General features: G+C 53.3%; 11 non-coding genes across 11 annotated transcripts; all 11 read right to left on the bottom strand.

The window, feature by feature from the left end:
• Positions 1-2,602: 2,602 nt before the first annotated feature.
• On the bottom strand, positions 2,603-2,722 carry LOC126102081 (5S ribosomal RNA). Its single transcript, XR_007522775.1, has one exon. It is a non-coding gene; the product is annotated as a 5S ribosomal RNA (ribosomal RNA).
• Positions 2,723-4,016: 1,294 nt separating this feature from the next.
• Positions 4,017-4,135, bottom strand: LOC126102920 (5S ribosomal RNA). Its single transcript, XR_007523174.1, has one exon. It is a non-coding gene; the product is annotated as a 5S ribosomal RNA (ribosomal RNA).
• A 1,294-nt stretch (positions 4,136-5,429) lies between these two features.
• Positions 5,430-5,548, bottom strand: LOC126102919 (5S ribosomal RNA). The gene has a single exon (XR_007523173.1). It is a non-coding gene; the product is annotated as a 5S ribosomal RNA (ribosomal RNA).
• Positions 5,549-6,840: 1,292 nt separating this feature from the next.
• Positions 6,841-6,959, bottom strand: LOC126102916 (5S ribosomal RNA). Its single transcript, XR_007523172.1, has one exon. It is a non-coding gene; the product is annotated as a 5S ribosomal RNA (ribosomal RNA).
• Positions 6,960-8,251: 1,292 nt separating this feature from the next.
• Positions 8,252-8,370, bottom strand: LOC126102915 (5S ribosomal RNA). Its single transcript, XR_007523171.1, has one exon. It is a non-coding gene; the product is annotated as a 5S ribosomal RNA (ribosomal RNA).
• Positions 8,371-9,663: 1,293 nt separating this feature from the next.
• Positions 9,664-9,782, bottom strand: LOC126102914 (5S ribosomal RNA). The gene has a single exon (XR_007523170.1). It is a non-coding gene; the product is annotated as a 5S ribosomal RNA (ribosomal RNA).
• A 1,294-nt stretch (positions 9,783-11,076) lies between these two features.
• LOC126102913 (5S ribosomal RNA) lies at positions 11,077-11,195 on the bottom strand. The gene has a single exon (XR_007523169.1). It is a non-coding gene; the product is annotated as a 5S ribosomal RNA (ribosomal RNA).
• A 1,294-nt stretch (positions 11,196-12,489) lies between these two features.
• Positions 12,490-12,608, bottom strand: LOC126102911 (5S ribosomal RNA). The gene has a single exon (XR_007523167.1). It is a non-coding gene; the product is annotated as a 5S ribosomal RNA (ribosomal RNA).
• Positions 12,609-13,901: 1,293 nt separating this feature from the next.
• On the bottom strand, positions 13,902-14,020 carry LOC126102910 (5S ribosomal RNA). The gene has a single exon (XR_007523166.1). It is a non-coding gene; the product is annotated as a 5S ribosomal RNA (ribosomal RNA).
• Positions 14,021-15,314: 1,294 nt separating this feature from the next.
• On the bottom strand, positions 15,315-15,433 carry LOC126102909 (5S ribosomal RNA). The gene has a single exon (XR_007523165.1). It is a non-coding gene; the product is annotated as a 5S ribosomal RNA (ribosomal RNA).
• A 1,293-nt stretch (positions 15,434-16,726) lies between these two features.
• On the bottom strand, positions 16,727-16,845 carry LOC126102908 (5S ribosomal RNA). The gene has a single exon (XR_007523164.1). It is a non-coding gene; the product is annotated as a 5S ribosomal RNA (ribosomal RNA).
• Positions 16,846-17,148: the final 303 nt, after the last annotated feature.

Raw genomic sequence — 17,148 nt, 5'->3', positions numbered from 1 at the left:
AGTTCTGTTTTGTGCCCTCTCCCTCTCCCTGTGCAGGTGGTGCAGTGTGGCAGGTTCGTCTTCAGTGGCGCCGTGTGTCTGGCTGCGGACGACGACGCCTTTCATTTGTTGACGCCTGATATTCAGTAGTCGCGCCTTTATTCCTCTCACTCGCGTGAGAAGCAGGTCGTCGTCTGGAGGACAGTTGAGCGCGTCCTTCAGACACTGCGTGTAAAAGTCTGCCGTGCTCTTCCTCCAGAAAGCCTTTTCCGCACTGTGCCTTATCAGCGTCTTCCTTATGTGTGGTTTTCCAGATGCGACCCACCATTGTGTGGTGGACGGATAGTGTCGTCGCGTCTGTAAACTTTCTTCTAGTGTGAGCGCTATCTCCTGCTGAAGTTTGGCGTCACTTAGATGTTCCGTGTTAAGTTTCCACGCTGATCTTCCTCCTGATATTTTATTCGTTGGCAGCTGGAGCTTGCAAATGTAGGCACAGTGGTCGGAGAAGATCACAGGGCAGACTTCCACACGTGATACAGAGGCGGCCAACTCTCTGGTCACATAAATCCTGTCAAGCCTGCTTCTTCCGCGGTTGTGGAAGTACGTGAATTCCGTTGTGTTGGGATATAATAGACGCCAAGAGTCACGTAGATTCAGTTTTCTTAGCAGTTCCTGCAGCTCCATGCACAGATTAGGTACCGGGACTTGATCTTCCGGAGCAGACACGCAGTTGAAATCGCCTCCCAGCACAACATTGCTGTTGTTGCGTGGAAGGAGTGCACAAATATCTTCATTGAAGAACTGGCTTCTGGCCCTCTTGTTTTCTGTGCCTGACGGCGCATAGATGTTGACAAAGTACGTCCCAGCTATTTTGATTGCTATTCCACGGCCGTCAGTCAGGGTCTTGATGTCCTCTGTGTCGATACCATTCCTCACCATTACAGCAGTGCCAGTTCTCGTTTCTGCGTCAATGTTTGTGAAGACGTCGAATCCCGGTACTTGTTCCAAGTCCGTGGTGACGACTTCTTGTAATATCGCTACATCGGCAGCTCGGTGCTGCAGGAACTCCGTGAGGGCGTCTATCTTCACAACCGAATTCATTTTATTGACATTGCACGTGATGACGTTATAGCCAGAGCGTTCCTGCATTTAAGCGCTATGTGGAGGCGGGGGTTGAACTTGCTGTGGGCGGTCCGGCCGTAGGACTAGGTCCTCCGGTTCGGTGGTTTGTTTTCGCGCGTTTTCGGGCGAGATGTCCGACGCTTCCCCGTCGGAGGTCTCCATCCTCTCGTCGTTTGAGCTGCTGCTGCGGCTTCGCCGCCTGTTGCGCCGTCTTTTGGCTTTGGACGCCGGTTGCGGCTGCTCGTTAGACTCCTTCGGTTCGTCGTCGGACTCCTTCAAGATGCGGGCGAGTTTGGTCACCTGCTTCTTGATGGCGATCTCGCGCGCCTCGGTGTACGAGGTGGGCGTGGCCTCTGCGCTGGGCCCGGCCAGCTGGCTGCCGTGAATGACAGCCTCAGCTGACGGCTGGGCGGGCGCGGCGGCGTGCGTGACCTTCAGCCGCCGGGCGGCGGGGGAGGGGGCGGCCGCCGGCTCGGCCTCCATTGTGGTCTCGTTGTCCGAGTCGGAGCTCAGGTGCCGCTTCTCCCCTGCGCTGACCGCGGCGGCCGCTGCTGGGGCCGGTGTTGCCGGCTGGGCGGCCTCGGCTGGCGCGGCAGCCACCGCTGCTTCCGCTACGGCAGGCTCGTCGTTGGCGCGCGGGCTCTGGCCCGACAAAATTCCGGCGTAACTTGCCGCCTGCTCCGCTGCGTTGTCCGCGTTTTCGCGCGGCAGCTGAGCCACTCTCTTATTTTTGGGGCAGCTGCTCCTCATGTGTTCAGTCGAACTGCAGATGGAGCACGTCGGTGGTTGTCCGCTATATTGGACAACACCTCTGTGTCCTCCTATTACAATAAACGACGGCACGTGTTTTCGTAGGACCATCCTGACGGACCTAACACCAGAGTCCACTTTATACCGGTGCCCAGTACCCCAGAAGTCTCTCGTTACAGAGAGAACCTCACCGTACAGCTTGAAGTAGCGTGCGACTTCCTCATTTGGCACCTCGAAGGGGAGGTTATACACCTTTATGTTCCTCACGCCGTGTCCGGCGTACGTTATTTTTACATCGCTGACGCGGCCATCTCTGTGTTTAAATTTTCTTACACCACCGCTTACGTTTACAAGCGTCTCGCATCTCACGTCCGTTTTCAACTTCAGAAAGAGGCTAAGCAGCGTGAAATCAAGCTGCAACCCCTCTAATTCGTCCTCCTGAATTTTAAGTTCGTGAAACATCCACTCCTCTATATCGAAAGAGGACGGCCGTTCGTGTTCACGATCAAACGCGCACTGAATCGTCGTACTTGAGCGATTAAACGTTGTCATTTTTTTTCGTAGAGCACTCACCAAATCGTTGAAACACGATCGCCTACGGCGAAACGGCTACGGCAGGCGCGGCGCGGGAGCCGGCAGGCGGCGGGCGCGGGCGCGGCGCGGTAGGATGTCGGGCGGGGACGGCTCGGCGGCCGGTAATCCTCGACTACCTGGGACGCACAATAGCGAGCGGCACACGTGTTGCCAGGCGGGCAGCCAGCCACGCGGTGTTCCCAGGCGGTCACCCATCCAAGTACTAACCGCGCCCGATGTTGCTTAACTTCGGTGATCGGACGAGAACCGGTGTAGTCAACATGGTATGGCCGTTGGCGTCCTTATACTGTAGCCGCACCACGGAGGAAGCATTCGCCTCTTCTCCCAACACACGCAATCGCCGCTTTCCGTGGCACATTTGACGCAAAGCGCGTCTTTCCACCTCGAAGGTGGCGCGGAGTGCGCGCTCGCCTCGGCGTCTCATAGGCGACTGCCGAACGTAGGTGAGACGCACAACACAGCTGCTCGATGCACCGCCTGTCATTCGTTTGGTGCGTGCGGCCTCCGACACCCACTGGCGACGCGCCTTGTTCCTGTTATCCGGCGCAGGGCTTGCGCGCGGCTGGGCGGCGGGGGCACTGCGCGGGGTGTTGCAGTGTCCTGCTGGACCGACGGAAGCTTTCTCACCTGCCTGACACACGCCGCGCTTCCAGATTTATGCGTAATTTGCGCGGTGCATTTGCATTCGCGCCTGTCCCCCCTCCCGTCCCGACTTGTCCCGACTTTGCTCGACTGCCGCTCGCTGCCGCTCGGGTCGCGGCCCATATGACAGCACAAGCACGAGAAACATCTGCGAGACGGGCGCGGGCCTGACCGGCGTGTCCGAGACGCCGTGGGCGGCCGTTCGGAGCTACTAGAGCAGCGCTGTGCCGTGCCATGGAAAGGTGCGAAACCAAGGACAGAAGACACAGAATTTTTGTTTACAAATTTGCACGTGTACACTGCTACAAAACAATAAGCCCGGACGTATTTCGGAACATTTCTGCCGCTTAATACTGTTTTGTTATTTCCAGAGACACTTTGGAAATCTTCCTTGGCACACGCTTCTTCAAACTGAGTTCCCTAATATCGTATCTTTTGTTTATTACAACAGATTTAAGTCATTGTGGAAACATCTTTGTCGCATCGGAAAGGTAGCGTGAAGAGACGGCTGGCAGGGCTGGCGACAAGAAAGCAAAATATGAAGACAGCCAGAGGTCCCAGGCAGTCGCCGATCCGAATACTAACGTTGTTGCTTAACTTGGGTGATGGCACGAGAACGGTTGGTTTTTTTTTTATTTATTTATTTATTTAGTTACTTTTCGGAATTTAGCACTGCTGCGTAACAGTAGGCTCTGGCGCATTTCAAGAACACATCTGTCGATTGGTAGTGTTTTGTCATTTTCAACGAGTTCCTAGCACTCTTCCTTCGCGCATTCTTACTCAAACCGAGTTCATTACCGTAATTTCGTATCTTACGTTTAATACAGTACTTTAAAATGCTTGTGGAAGCATCTTTGTCGACACCTGAAAGTTATTATGAAAAGAGGCCTGGCAGGTGTAGCGACGTAAAAATGAAAAAAATGAGAAAGAGCCAACAGCACGCGGTGTTCCCAGGCGGTCACCCATCCAAGTACTAACCGCGCCCGATGTTGCTTAACTTCGGTGATCGGACGAGAACCGGTGTAGTCAACATGGTATGGCCGTTGGCGTCCTTATACTGTAGCCGCACCACGGAGGAAGCATTCGCCTCTTCTCCCAACACACGCAATCGCCGCTTTCCGTGGCACATTTGACGCAAAGCGCGTCTTTCCACCTCGAAGGTGGCGCGGAGTGCGCGCTCGCCTCGGCGTCTCATAGGCGACTGCCGAACGTAGGTGAGACGCACAACACAGCTGCTCGATGCACCGCCTGTCATTCGTTTGGTGCGTGCGGCCTCCGACACCCACTGGCGACGCGCCTTGTTCCTGTTATCCGGCGCAGGGCTTGCGCGCGGCCGGGCGGCGGGGGCACTGCGCGGGGTGTTGCAGTGTCCTGCTGGACCGACGGAAGCTTTCTCACCTGCCTGACACACGCCGCGCTTCCAGATTTATGCGTAATTTGCGCGGTGCATTTGCATTCGCGCCTGTCCCCCCTCCCGTCCCGACTTGTCCCGACTTTGCTCGACTGCCGCTCGCTGCCGCTCGGGTCGCGGCCCATATGACAGCACAAGCACGAGAAACATCTGCGAGACGGGCGCGGGCCTGACCGGCGTGTCCGAGACGCCGTGGGCGGCCGTTCGGAGCTACTAGAGCAGCGCTGTGCCGTGCCATGGAAAGGTGCGAAACCAAGGACAGAAGACACAGAATTTTTGTTTACAAATTTGCACGTGTACACTGCTACAAAACAATAAGCCCGGACGTATTTCGGAACATTTCTGCCGCTTAATACTGTTTTGTTATTTCCAGAGACACTTTGGAAATCTTCCTTGGCACACGCTTCTTCAAACTGAGTTCCCTAATATCGTATCTTTTGTTTATTACAACAGATTTAAGTCATTGTGGAAACATCTTTGTCGCATCGGAAAGGTAGCGTGAAGAGACGGCTGGCAGGGCTGGCGACAAGAAAGCAAAATATGAAGACAGCCAGAGGTCCCAGGCAGTCGCCGATCCGAATACTAACGTTGTTGCTTAACTTGGGTGATGGCACGAGAACGGTTGGTTTTTTTTTTATTTATTTATTTATTTAGTTACTTTTCGGAATTTAGCACTGCTGCGTAACAGTAGGCTCTGGCGCATTTCAAGAACACATCTGTCGATTGGTAGTGTTTTGTCATTTTCAACGAGTTCCTAGCACTCTTCCTTCGCGCATTCTTACTCAAACCGAGTTCATTACCGTAATTTCGTATCTTACGTTTAATACAGTACTTTAAAATGCTTGTGGAAGCATCTTTGTCGACACCTGAAAGTTATTATGAAAAGAGGCCTGGCAGGTGTAGCGACGTAAAAATGAAAAAAATGAGAAAGAGCCAACAGCACGCGGTGTTCCCAGGCGGTCACCCATCCAAGTACTAACCGCGCCCGATGTTGCTTAACTTCGGTGATCGGACGAGAACCGGTGTAGTCAACATGGTATGGCCGTTGGCGTCCTTATACTGTAGCCGCACCACGGAGGAAGCATTCGCCTCTTCTCCCAACACACGCAATCGCCGCTTTCCGTGGCACATTTGACGCAAAGCGCGTCTTTCCACCTCGAAGGTGGCGCGGAGTGCGCGCTCGCCTCGGCGTCTCATAGGCGACTGCCGAACGTAGGTGAGACGCACAACACAGCTGCTCGATGCACCGCCTGTCATTCGTTTGGTGCGTGCGGCCTCCGACACCCACTGGCGACGCGCCTTGTTCCTGTTATCCGGCGCAGGGCTTGCGCGCGGCCGGGCGGCGGGGGCACTGCGCGGGGTGTTGCAGTGTCCTGCTGGACCGACGGAAGCTTTCTCACCTGCCTGACACACGCCGCGCTTCCAGATTTATGCGTAATTTGCGCGGTGCATTTGCATTCGCGCCTGTCCCCCCTCCCGTCCCGACTTGTCCCGACTTTGCTCGACTGCCGCTCGCTGCCGCTCGGGTCGCGGCCCATATGACAGCACAAGCACGAGAAACATCTGCGAGACGGGCGCGGGCCTGACCGGCGTGTCCGAGACGCCGTGGGCGGCCGTTCGGAGCTACTAGAGCAGCGCTGTGCCGTGCCATGGAAAGGTGCGAAACCAAGGACAGAAGACACAGAATTTTTGTTTACAAATTTGCACGTGTACACTGCTACAAAACAATAAGCCCGGACGTATTTCGGAACATTTCTGCCGCTTAATACTGTTTTGTTATTTCCAGAGACACTTTGGAAATCTTCCTTGGCACACGCTTCTTCAAACTGAGTTCCCTAATATCGTATCTTTTGTTTATTACAACAGATTTAAGTCATTGTGGAAACATCTTTGTCGCATCGGAAAGGTAGCGTGAAGAGACGGCTGGCAGGGCTGGCGACAAGAAAGCAAAATATGAAGACAGCCAGAGGTCCCAGGCAGTCGCCGATCCGAATACTAACGTTGTTGCTTAACTTGGGTGATGGCACGAGAACGGTTGGTTTTTTTTTATTTATTTATTTATTTAGTTACTTTTCGGAATTTAGCACTGCTGCGTAACAGTAGGCTCTGGCGCATTTCAAGAACACATCTGTCGATTGGTAGTGTTTTGTCATTTTCAACGAGTTCCTAGCACTCTTCCTTCGCGCATTCTTACTCAAACCGAGTTCATTACCGTAATTTCGTATCTTACGTTTAATACAGTACTTTAAAATGCTTGTGGAAGCATCTTTGTCGACACCTGAAAGTTATTATGAAAAGAGGCCTGGCAGGTGTAGCGACGTAAAAATGAAAAAATGAGAAAGAGCCAACAGCACGCGGTGTTCCCAGGCGGTCACCCATCCAAGTACTAACCGCGCCCGATGTTGCTTAACTTCGGTGATCGGACGAGAACCGGTGTAGTCAACATGGTATGGCCGTTGGCGTCCTTATACTGTAGCCGCACCACGGAGGAAGCATTCGCCTCTTCTCCCAACACACGCAATCGCCGCTTTCCGTGGCACATTTGACGCAAAGCGCGTCTTTCCACCTCGAAGGTGGCGCGGAGTGCGCGCTCGCCTCGGCGTCTCATAGGCGACTGCCGAACGTAGGTGAGACGCACAACACAGCTGCTCGATGCACCGCCTGTCATTCGTTTGGTGCGTGCGGCCTCCGACACCCACTGGCGACGCGCCTTGTTCCTGTTATCCGGCGCAGGGCTTGCGCGCGGCCGGGCGGCGGGGGCACTGCGCGGGGTGTTGCAGTGTCCTGCTGGACCGACGGAAGCTTTCTCACCTGCCTGACACACGCCGCGCTTCCAGATTTATGCGTAATTTGCGCGGTGCATTTGCATTCGCGCCTGTCCCCCCTCCCGTCCCGACTTGTCCCGACTTTGCTCGACTGCCGCTCGCTGCCGCTCGGGTCGCGGCCCATATGACAGCACAAGCACGAGAAACATCTGCGAGACGGGCGCGGGCCTGACCGGCGTGTCCGAGACGCCGTGGGCGGCCGTTCGGAGCTACTAGAGCAGCGCTGTGCCGTGCCATGGAAAGGTGCGAAACCAAGGACAGAAGACACAGAATTTTTGTTTACAAATTTGCACGTGTACACTGCTACAAAACAATAAGCCCGGACGTATTTCGGAACATTTCTGCCGCTTAATACTGTTTTGTTATTTCCAGAGACACTTTGGAAATCTTCCTTGGCACACGCTTCTTCAAACTGAGTTCCCTAATATCGTATCTTTTGTTTATTACAACAGATTTAAGTCATTGTGGAAACATCTTTGTCGCATCGGAAAGGTAGCGTGAAGAGACGGCTGGCAGGGCTGGCGACAAGAAAGCAAAATATGAAGACAGCCAGAGGTCCCAGGCAGTCGCCGATCCGAATACTAACGTTGTTGCTTAACTTGGGTGATGGCACGAGAACGGTTGGGTTTTTTTTATTTATTTATTTATTTAGTTACTTTTCGGAATTTAGCACTGCTGCGTAACAGTAGGCTCTGGCGCATTTCAAGAACACATCTGTCGATTGGTAGTGTTTTGTCATTTTCAACGAGTTCCTAGCACTCTTCCTTCGCGCATTCTTACTCAAACCGAGTTCATTACCGTAATTTCGTATCTTACGTTTAATACAGTACTTTAAAATGCTTGTGGAAGCATCTTTGTCGACACCTGAAAGTTATTATGAAAAGAGGCCTGGCAGGTGTAGCGACGTAAAAATGAAAAAATGAGAAAGAGCCAACAGCACGCGGTGTTCCCAGGCGGTCACCCATCCAAGTACTAACCGCGCCCGATGTTGCTTAACTTCGGTGATCGGACGAGAACCGGTGTAGTCAACATGGTATGGCCGTTGGCGTCCTTATACTGTAGCCGCACCACGGAGGAAGCATTCGCCTCTTCTCCCAACACACGCAATCGCCGCTTTCCGTGGCACATTTGACGCAAAGCGCGTCTTTCCACCTCGAAGGTGGCGCGGAGTGCGCGCTCGCCTCGGCGTCTCATAGGCGACTGCCGAACGTAGGTGAGACGCACAACACAGCTGCTCGATGCACCGCCTGTCATTCGTTTGGTGCGTGCGGCCTCCGACACCCACTGGCGACGCGCCTTGTTCCTGTTATCCGGCGCAGGGCTTGCGCGCGGCCGGGCGGCGGGGGCACTGCGCGGGGTGTTGCAGTGTCCTGCTGGACCGACGGAAGCTTTCTCACCTGCCTGACACACGCCGCGCTTCCAGATTTATGCGTAATTTGCGCGGTGCATTTGCATTCGCGCCTGTCCCCCCTCCCGTCCCGACTTGTCCCGACTTTGCTCGACTGCCGCTCGCTGCCGCTCGGGTCGCGGCCCATATGACAGCACAAGCACGAGAAACATCTGCGAGACGGGCGCGGGCCTGACCGGCGTGTCCGAGACGCCGTGGGCGGCCGTTCGGAGCTACTAGAGCAGCGCTGTGCCGTGCCATGGAAAGGTGCGAAACCAAGGACAGAAGACACAGAATTTTTGTTTACAAATTTGCACGTGTACACTGCTACAAAACAATAAGCCCGGACGTATTTCGGAACATTTCTGCCGCTTAATACTGTTTTGTTATTTCCAGAGACACTTTGGAAATCTTCCTTGGCACACGCTTCTTCAAACTGAGTTCCCTAATATCGTATCTTTTGTTTATTACAACAGATTTAAGTCATTGTGGAAACATCTTTGTCGCATCGGAAAGGTAGCGTGAAGAGACGGCTGGCAGGGCTGGCGACAAGAAAGCAAAATATGAAGACAGCCAGAGGTCCCAGGCAGTCGCCGATCCGAATACTAACGTTGTTGCTTAACTTGGGTGATGGCACGAGAACGGTTGGTTTTTTTTTTATTTATTTATTTATTTAGTTACTTTTCGGAATTTAGCACTGCTGCGTAACAGTAGGCTCTGGCGCATTTCAAGAACACATCTGTCGATTGGTAGTGTTTTGTCATTTTCAACGAGTTCCTAGCACTCTTCCTTCGCGCATTCTTACTCAAACCGAGTTCATTACCGTAATTTCGTATCTTACGTTTAATACAGTACTTTAAAATGCTTGTGGAAGCATCTTTGTCGACACCTGAAAGTTATTATGAAAAGAGGCCTGGCAGGTGTAGCGACGTAAAAATGAAAAAATGAGAAAGAGCCAACAGCACGCGGTGTTCCCAGGCGGTCACCCATCCAAGTACTAACCGCGCCCGATGTTGCTTAACTTCGGTGATCGGACGAGAACCGGTGTAGTCAACATGGTATGGCCGTTGGCGTCCTTATACTGTAGCCGCACCACGGAGGAAGCATTCGCCTCTTCTCCCAACACACGCAATCGCCGCTTTCCGTGGCACATTTGACGCAAAGCGCGTCTTTCCACCTCGAAGGTGGCGCGGAGTGCGCGCTCGCCTCGGCGTCTCATAGGCGACTGCCGAACGTAGGTGAGACGCACAACACAGCTGCTCGATGCACCGCCTGTCATTCGTTTGGTGCGTGCGGCCTCCGACACCCACTGGCGACGCGCCTTGTTCCTGTTATCCGGCGCAGGGCTTGCGCGCGGCCGGGCGGCGGGGGCACTGCGCGGGGTGTTGCAGTGTCCTGCTGGACCGACGGAAGCTTTCTCACCTGCCTGACACACGCCGCGCTTCCAGATTTATGCGTAATTTGCGCGGTGCATTTGCATTCGCGCCTGTCCCCCCTCCCGTCCCGACTTGTCCCGACTTTGCTCGACTGCCGCTCGCTGCCGCTCGGGTCGCGGCCCATATGACAGCACAAGCACGAGAAACATCTGCGAGACGGGCGCGGGCCTGACCGGCGTGTCCGAGACGCCGTGGGCGGCCGTTCGGAGCTACTAGAGCAGCGCTGTGCCGTGCCATGGAAAGGTGCGAAACCAAGGACAGAAGACACAGAATTTTTGTTTACAAATTTGCACGTGTACACTGCTACAAAACAATAAGCCCGGACGTATTTCGGAACATTTCTGCCGCTTAATACTGTTTTGTTATTTCCAGAGACACTTTGGAAATCTTCCTTGGCACACGCTTCTTCAAACTGAGTTCCCTAATATCGTATCTTTTGTTTATTACAACAGATTTAAGTCATTGTGGAAACATCTTTGTCGCATCGGAAAGGTAGCGTGAAGAGACGGCTGGCAGGGCTGGCGACAAGAAAGCAAAATATGAAGACAGCCAGAGGTCCCAGGCAGTCGCCGATCCGAATACTAACGTTGTTGCTTAACTTGGGTGATGGCACGAGAACGGTTGGTTTTTTTTTTATTTATTTATTTATTTAGTTACTTTTCGGAATTTAGCACTGCTGCGTAACAGTAGGCTCTGGCGCATTTCAAGAACACATCTGTCGATTGGTAGTGTTTTGTCATTTTCAACGAGTTCCTAGCACTCTTCCTTCGCGCATTCTTACTCAAACCGAGTTCATTACCGTAATTTCGTATCTTACGTTTAATACAGTACTTTAAAATGCTTGTGGAAGCATCTTTGTCGACACCTGAAAGTTATTATGAAAAGAGGCCTGGCAGGTGTAGCGACGTAAAAATGAAAAAAATGAGAAAGAGCCAACAGCACGCGGTGTTCCCAGGCGGTCACCCATCCAAGTACTAACCGCGCCCGATGTTGCTTAACTTCGGTGATCGGACGAGAACCGGTGTAGTCAACATGGTATGGCCGTTGGCGTCCTTATACTGTAGCCGCACCACGGAGGAAGCATTCGCCTCTTCTCCCAACACACGCAATCGCCGCTTTCCGTGGCACATTTGACGCAAAGCGCGTCTTTCCACCTCGAAGGTGGCGCGGAGTGCGCGCTCGCCTCGGCGTCTCATAGGCGACTGCCGAACGTAGGTGAGACGCACAACACAGCTGCTCGATGCACCGCCTGTCATTCGTTTGGTGCGTGCGGCCTCCGACACCCACTGGCGACGCGCCTTGTTCCTGTTATCCGGCGCAGGGCTTGCGCGCGGCCGGGCGGCGGGGGCACTGCGCGGGGTGTTGCAGTGTCCTGCTGGACCGACGGAAGCTTTCTCACCTGCCTGACACACGCCGCGCTTCCAGATTTATGCGTAATTTGCGCGGTGCATTTGCATTCGCGCCTGTCCCCCCTCCCGTCCCGACTTGTCCCGACTTTGCTCGACTGCCGCTCGCTGCCGCTCGGGTCGCGGCCCATATGACAGCACAAGCACGAGAAACATCTGCGAGACGGGCGCGGGCCTGACCGGCGTGTCCGAGACGCCGTGGGCGGCCGTTCGGAGCTACTAGAGCAGCGCTGTGCCGTGCCATGGAAAGGTGCGAAACCAAGGACAGAAGACACAGAATTTTTGTTTACAAATTTGCACGTGTACACTGCTACAAAACAATAAGCCCGGACGTATTTCGGAACATTTCTGCCGCTTAATACTGTTTTGTTATTTCCAGAGACACTTTGGAAATCTTCCTTGGCACACGCTTCTTCAAACTGAGTTCCCTAATATCGTATCTTTTGTTTATTACAACAGATTTAAGTCATTGTGGAAACATCTTTGTCGCATCGGAAAGGTAGCGTGAAGAGACGGCTGGCAGGGCTGGCGACAAGAAAGCAAAATATGAAGACAGCCAGAGGTCCCAGGCAGTCGCCGATCCGAATACTAACGTTGTTGCTTAACTTGGGTGATGGCACGAGAACGGTTGGTTTTTTTTTTATTTATTTATTTATTTAGTTACTTTTCGGAATTTAGCACTGCTGCGTAACAGTAGGCTCTGGCGCATTTCAAGAACACATCTGTCGATTGGTAGTGTTTTGTCATTTTCAACGAGTTCCTAGCACTCTTCCTTCGCGCATTCTTACTCAAACCGAGTTCATTACCGTAATTTCGTATCTTACGTTTAATACAGTACTTTAAAATGCTTGTGGAAGCATCTTTGTCGACACCTGAAAGTTATTATGAAAAGAGGCCTGGCAGGTGTAGCGACGTAAAAATGAAAAAAATGAGAAAGAGCCAACAGCACGCGGTGTTCCCAGGCGGTCACCCATCCAAGTACTAACCGCGCCCGATGTTGCTTAACTTCGGTGATCGGACGAGAACCGGTGTAGTCAACATGGTATGGCCGTTGGCGTCCTTATACTGTAGCCGCACCACGGAGGAAGCATTCGCCTCTTCTCCCAACACACGCAATCGCCGCTTTCCGTGGCACATTTGACGCAAAGCGCGTCTTTCCACCTCGAAGGTGGCGCGGAGTGCGCGCTCGCCTCGGCGTCTCATAGGCGACTGCCGAACGTAGGTGAGACGCACAACACAGCTGCTCGATGCACCGCCTGTCATTCGTTTGGTGCGTGCGGCCTCCGACACCCACTGGCGACGCGCCTTGTTCCTGTTATCCGGCGCAGGGCTTGCGCGCGGCCGGGCGGCGGGGGCACTGCGCGGGGTGTTGCAGTGTCCTGCTGGACCGACGGAAGCTTTCTCACCTGCCTGACACACGCCGCGCTTCCAGATTTATGCGTAATTTGCGCGGTGCATTTGCATTCGCGCCTGTCCCCCCTCCCGTCCCGACTTGTCCCGACTTTGCTCGACTGCCGCTCGCTGCCGCTCGGGTCGCGGCCCATATGACAGCACAAGCACGAGAAACATCTGCGAGACGGGCGCGGGCCTGACCGGCGTGTCCGAGACGCCGTGGGCGGCCGTTCGGAGCTACTAGAGCAGCGCTGTGCCGTGCCATGGAAAGGTGCGAAACCAAGGACAGAAGACACAGAATTTTTGTTTACAAATTTGCACGTGTACACTGCTACAAAACAATAAGCCCGGACGTATTTCGGAACATTTCTGCCGCTTAATACTGTTTTGTTATTTCCAGAGACACTTTGGAAATCTTCCTTGGCACACGCTTCTTCAAACTGAGTTCCCTAATATCGTATCTTTTGTTTATTACAACAGATTTAAGTCATTGTGGAAACATCTTTGTCGCATCGGAAAGGTAGCGTGAAGAGACGGCTGGCAGGGCTGGCGACAAGAAAGCAAAATATGAAGACAGCCAGAGGTCCCAGGCAGTCGCCGATCCGAATACTAACGTTGTTGCTTAACTTGGGTGATGGCACGAGAACGGTTGGTTTTTTTTTTATTTATTTATTTATTTAGTTACTTTTCGGAATTTAGCACTGCTGCGTAACAGTAGGCTCTGGCGCATTTCAAGAACACATCTGTCGATTGGTAGTGTTTTGTCATTTTCAACGAGTTCCTAGCACTCTTCCTTCGCGCATTCTTACTCAAACCGAGTTCATTACCGTAATTTCGTATCTTACGTTTAATACAGTACTTTAAAATGCTTGTGGAAGCATCTTTGTCGACACCTGAAAGTTATTATGAAAAGAGGCCTGGCAGGTGTAGCGACGTAAAAATGAAAAAATGAGAAAGAGCCAACAGCACGCGGTGTTCCCAGGCGGTCACCCATCCAAGTACTAACCGCGCCCGATGTTGCTTAACTTCGGTGATCGGACGAGAACCGGTGTAGTCAACATGGTATGGCCGTTGGCGTCCTTATACTGTAGCCGCACCACGGAGGAAGCATTCGCCTCTTCTCCCAACACACGCAATCGCCGCTTTCCGTGGCACATTTGACGCAAAGCGCGTCTTTCCACCTCGAAGGTGGCGCGGAGTGCGCGCTCGCCTCGGCGTCTCATAGGCGACTGCCGAACGTAGGTGAGACGCACAACACAGCTGCTCGATGCACCGCCTGTCATTCGTTTGGTGCGTGCGGCCTCCGACACCCACTGGCGACGCGCCTTGTTCCTGTTATCCGGCGCAGGGCTTGCGCGCGGCCGGGCGGCGGGGGCACTGCGCGGGGTGTTGCAGTGTCCTGCTGGACCGACGGAAGCTTTCTCACCTGCCTGACACACGCCGCGCTTCCAGATTTATGCGTAATTTGCGCGGTGCATTTGCATTCGCGCCTGTCCCCCCTCCCGTCCCGACTTGTCCCGACTTTGCTCGACTGCCGCTCGCTGCCGCTCGGGTCGCGGCCCATATGACAGCACAAGCACGAGAAACATCTGCGAGACGGGCGCGGGCCTGACCGGCGTGTCCGAGACGCCGTGGGCGGCCGTTCGGAGCTACTAGAGCAGCGCTGTGCCGTGCCATGGAAAGGTGCGAAACCAAGGACAGAAGACACAGAATTTTTGTTTACAAATTTGCACGTGTACACTGCTACAAAACAATAAGCCCGGACGTATTTCGGAACATTTCTGCCGCTTAATACTGTTTTGTTATTTCCAGAGACACTTTGGAAATCTTCCTTGGCACACGCTTCTTCAAACTGAGTTCCCTAATATCGTATCTTTTGTTTATTACAACAGATTTAAGTCATTGTGGAAACATCTTTGTCGCATCGGAAAGGTAGCGTGAAGAGACGGCTGGCAGGGCTGGCGACAAGAAAGCAAAATATGAAGACAGCCAGAGGTCCCAGGCAGTCGCCGATCCGAATACTAACGTTGTTGCTTAACTTGGGTGATGGCACGAGAACGGTTGGTTTTTTTTTTATTTATTTATTTATTTAGTTACTTTTCGGAATTTAGCACTGCTGCGTAACAGTAGGCTCTGGCGCATTTCAAGAACACATCTGTCGATTGGTAGTGTTTTGTCATTTTCAACGAGTTCCTAGCACTCTTCCTTCGCGCATTCTTACTCAAACCGAGTTCATTACCGTAATTTCGTATCTTACGTTTAATACAGTACTTTAAAATGCTTGTGGAAGCATCTTTGTCGACACCTGAAAGTTATTATGAAAAGAGGCCTGGCAGGTGTAGCGACGTAAAAATGAAAAAAATGAGAAAGAGCCAACAGCACGCGGTGTTCCCAGGCGGTCACCCATCCAAGTACTAACCGCGCCCGATGTTGCTTAACTTCGGTGATCGGACGAGAACCGGTGTAGTCAACATGGTATGGCCGTTGGCGTCCTTATACTGTAGCCGCACCACGGAGGAAGCATTCGCCTCTTCTCCCAACACACGCAATCGCCGCTTTCCGTGGCACATTTGACGCAAAGCGCGTCTTTCCACCTCGAAGGTGGCGCGGAGTGCGCGCTCGCCTCGGCGTCTCATAGGCGACTGCCGAACGTAGGTGAGACGCACAACACAGCTGCTCGATGCACCGCCTGTCATTCGTTTGGTGCGTGCGGCCTCCGACACCCACTGGCGACGCGCCTTGTTCCTGTTATCCGGCGCAGGGCTTGCGCGCGGCCGGGCGGCGGGGGCACTGCGCGGGGTGTTGCAGTGTCCTGCTGGACCGACGGAAGCTTTCTCACCTGCCTGACACACGCCGCGCTTCCAGATTTATGCGTAATTTGCGCGGTGCATTTGCATTCGCGCCTGTCCCCCCTCCCGTCCCGACTTGTCCCGACTTTGCTCGACTGCCGCTCGCTGCCGCTCGGGTCGCGGCCCATATGACAGCACAAGCACGAGAAACATCTGCGAGACGGGCGCGGGCCTGACCGGCGTGTCCGAGACGCCGTGGGCGGCCGTTCGGAGCTACTAGAGCAGCGCTGTGCCGTGCCATGGAAAGGTGCGAAACCAAGGACAGAAGACACAGAATTTTTGTTTACAAATTTGCACGTGTACACTGCTACAAAACAATAAGCCCGGACGTATTTCGGAACATTTCTGCCGCTTAATACTGTTTTGTTATTTCCAGAGACACTTTGGAAATCTTCCTTGGCACACGCTTCTTCAAACTGAGTTCCCTAATATCGTATCTTTTGTTTATTACAACAGATTTAAGTCATTGTGGAAACATCTTTGTCGCATCGGAAAGGTAGCGTGAAGAGACGGCTGGCAGGGCTGGCGACAAGAAAGCAAAATATGAAGACAGCCAGAGGTCCCAGGCAGTCGCCGATCCGAATACTAACGTTGTTGCTTAACTTGGGTGATGGCACGAGAACGGTTGGTTTTTTTTTTATTTATTTATTTATTTAGTTACTTTTCGGAATTTAGCACTGCTGCGTAACAGTAGGCTCTGGCGCATTTCAAGAACACATCTGTCGATTGGTAGTGTTTTGTCATTTTCAACGAGTTCCTAGCACTCTTCCTTCGCGCATTCTTACTCAAACCGAGTTCATTACCGTAATTTCGTATCTTACGTTTAATACAGTACTTTAAAATGCTTGTGGAAGCATCTTTGTCGACACCTGAAAGTTATTATGAAAAGAGGCCTGGCAGGTGTAGCGACGTAAAAATGAAAAAATGAGAAAGAGCCAACAGCACGCGGTGTTCCCAGGCGGTCACCCATCCAAGTACTAACCGCGCCCGATGTTGCTTAACTTCGGTGATCGGACGAGAACCGGTGTAGTCAACATGGTATGGCCGTTGGCGTCCTTATACTGTAGCCGCACCACGGAGGAAGCATTCGCCTCTTCTCCCAACACACGCAATCGCCGCTTTCCGTGGCACATTTGACGCAAAGCGCGTCTTTCCACCTCGAAGGTGGCGCGGAGTGCGCGCTCGCCTCGGCGTCTCATAGGCGACTGCCGAACGTAGGTGAGACGCACAACACAGCTGCTCGATGCACCGCCTGTCATTCGTTTGGTGCGTGCGGCCTCCGACACCCACTGGCGACGCGCCTTGTTCCTGTTATCCGGCGCAGGGCTTGCGCGCGGCCGGGCGGCGGGGGCACT

Source organism: Schistocerca cancellata, chromosome 9 (genome assembly GCF_023864275.1).
Source record: "Schistocerca cancellata isolate TAMUIC-IGC-003103 chromosome 9, iqSchCanc2.1, whole genome shotgun sequence".
In the NCBI taxonomy this organism is placed as follows: Eukaryota; Metazoa; Arthropoda; class Insecta; order Orthoptera; family Acrididae; genus Schistocerca; species Schistocerca cancellata.
Note: the sequence above shows the minus strand (reverse complement) of the source record. Positions and strands in the feature narration are given on the sequence as shown.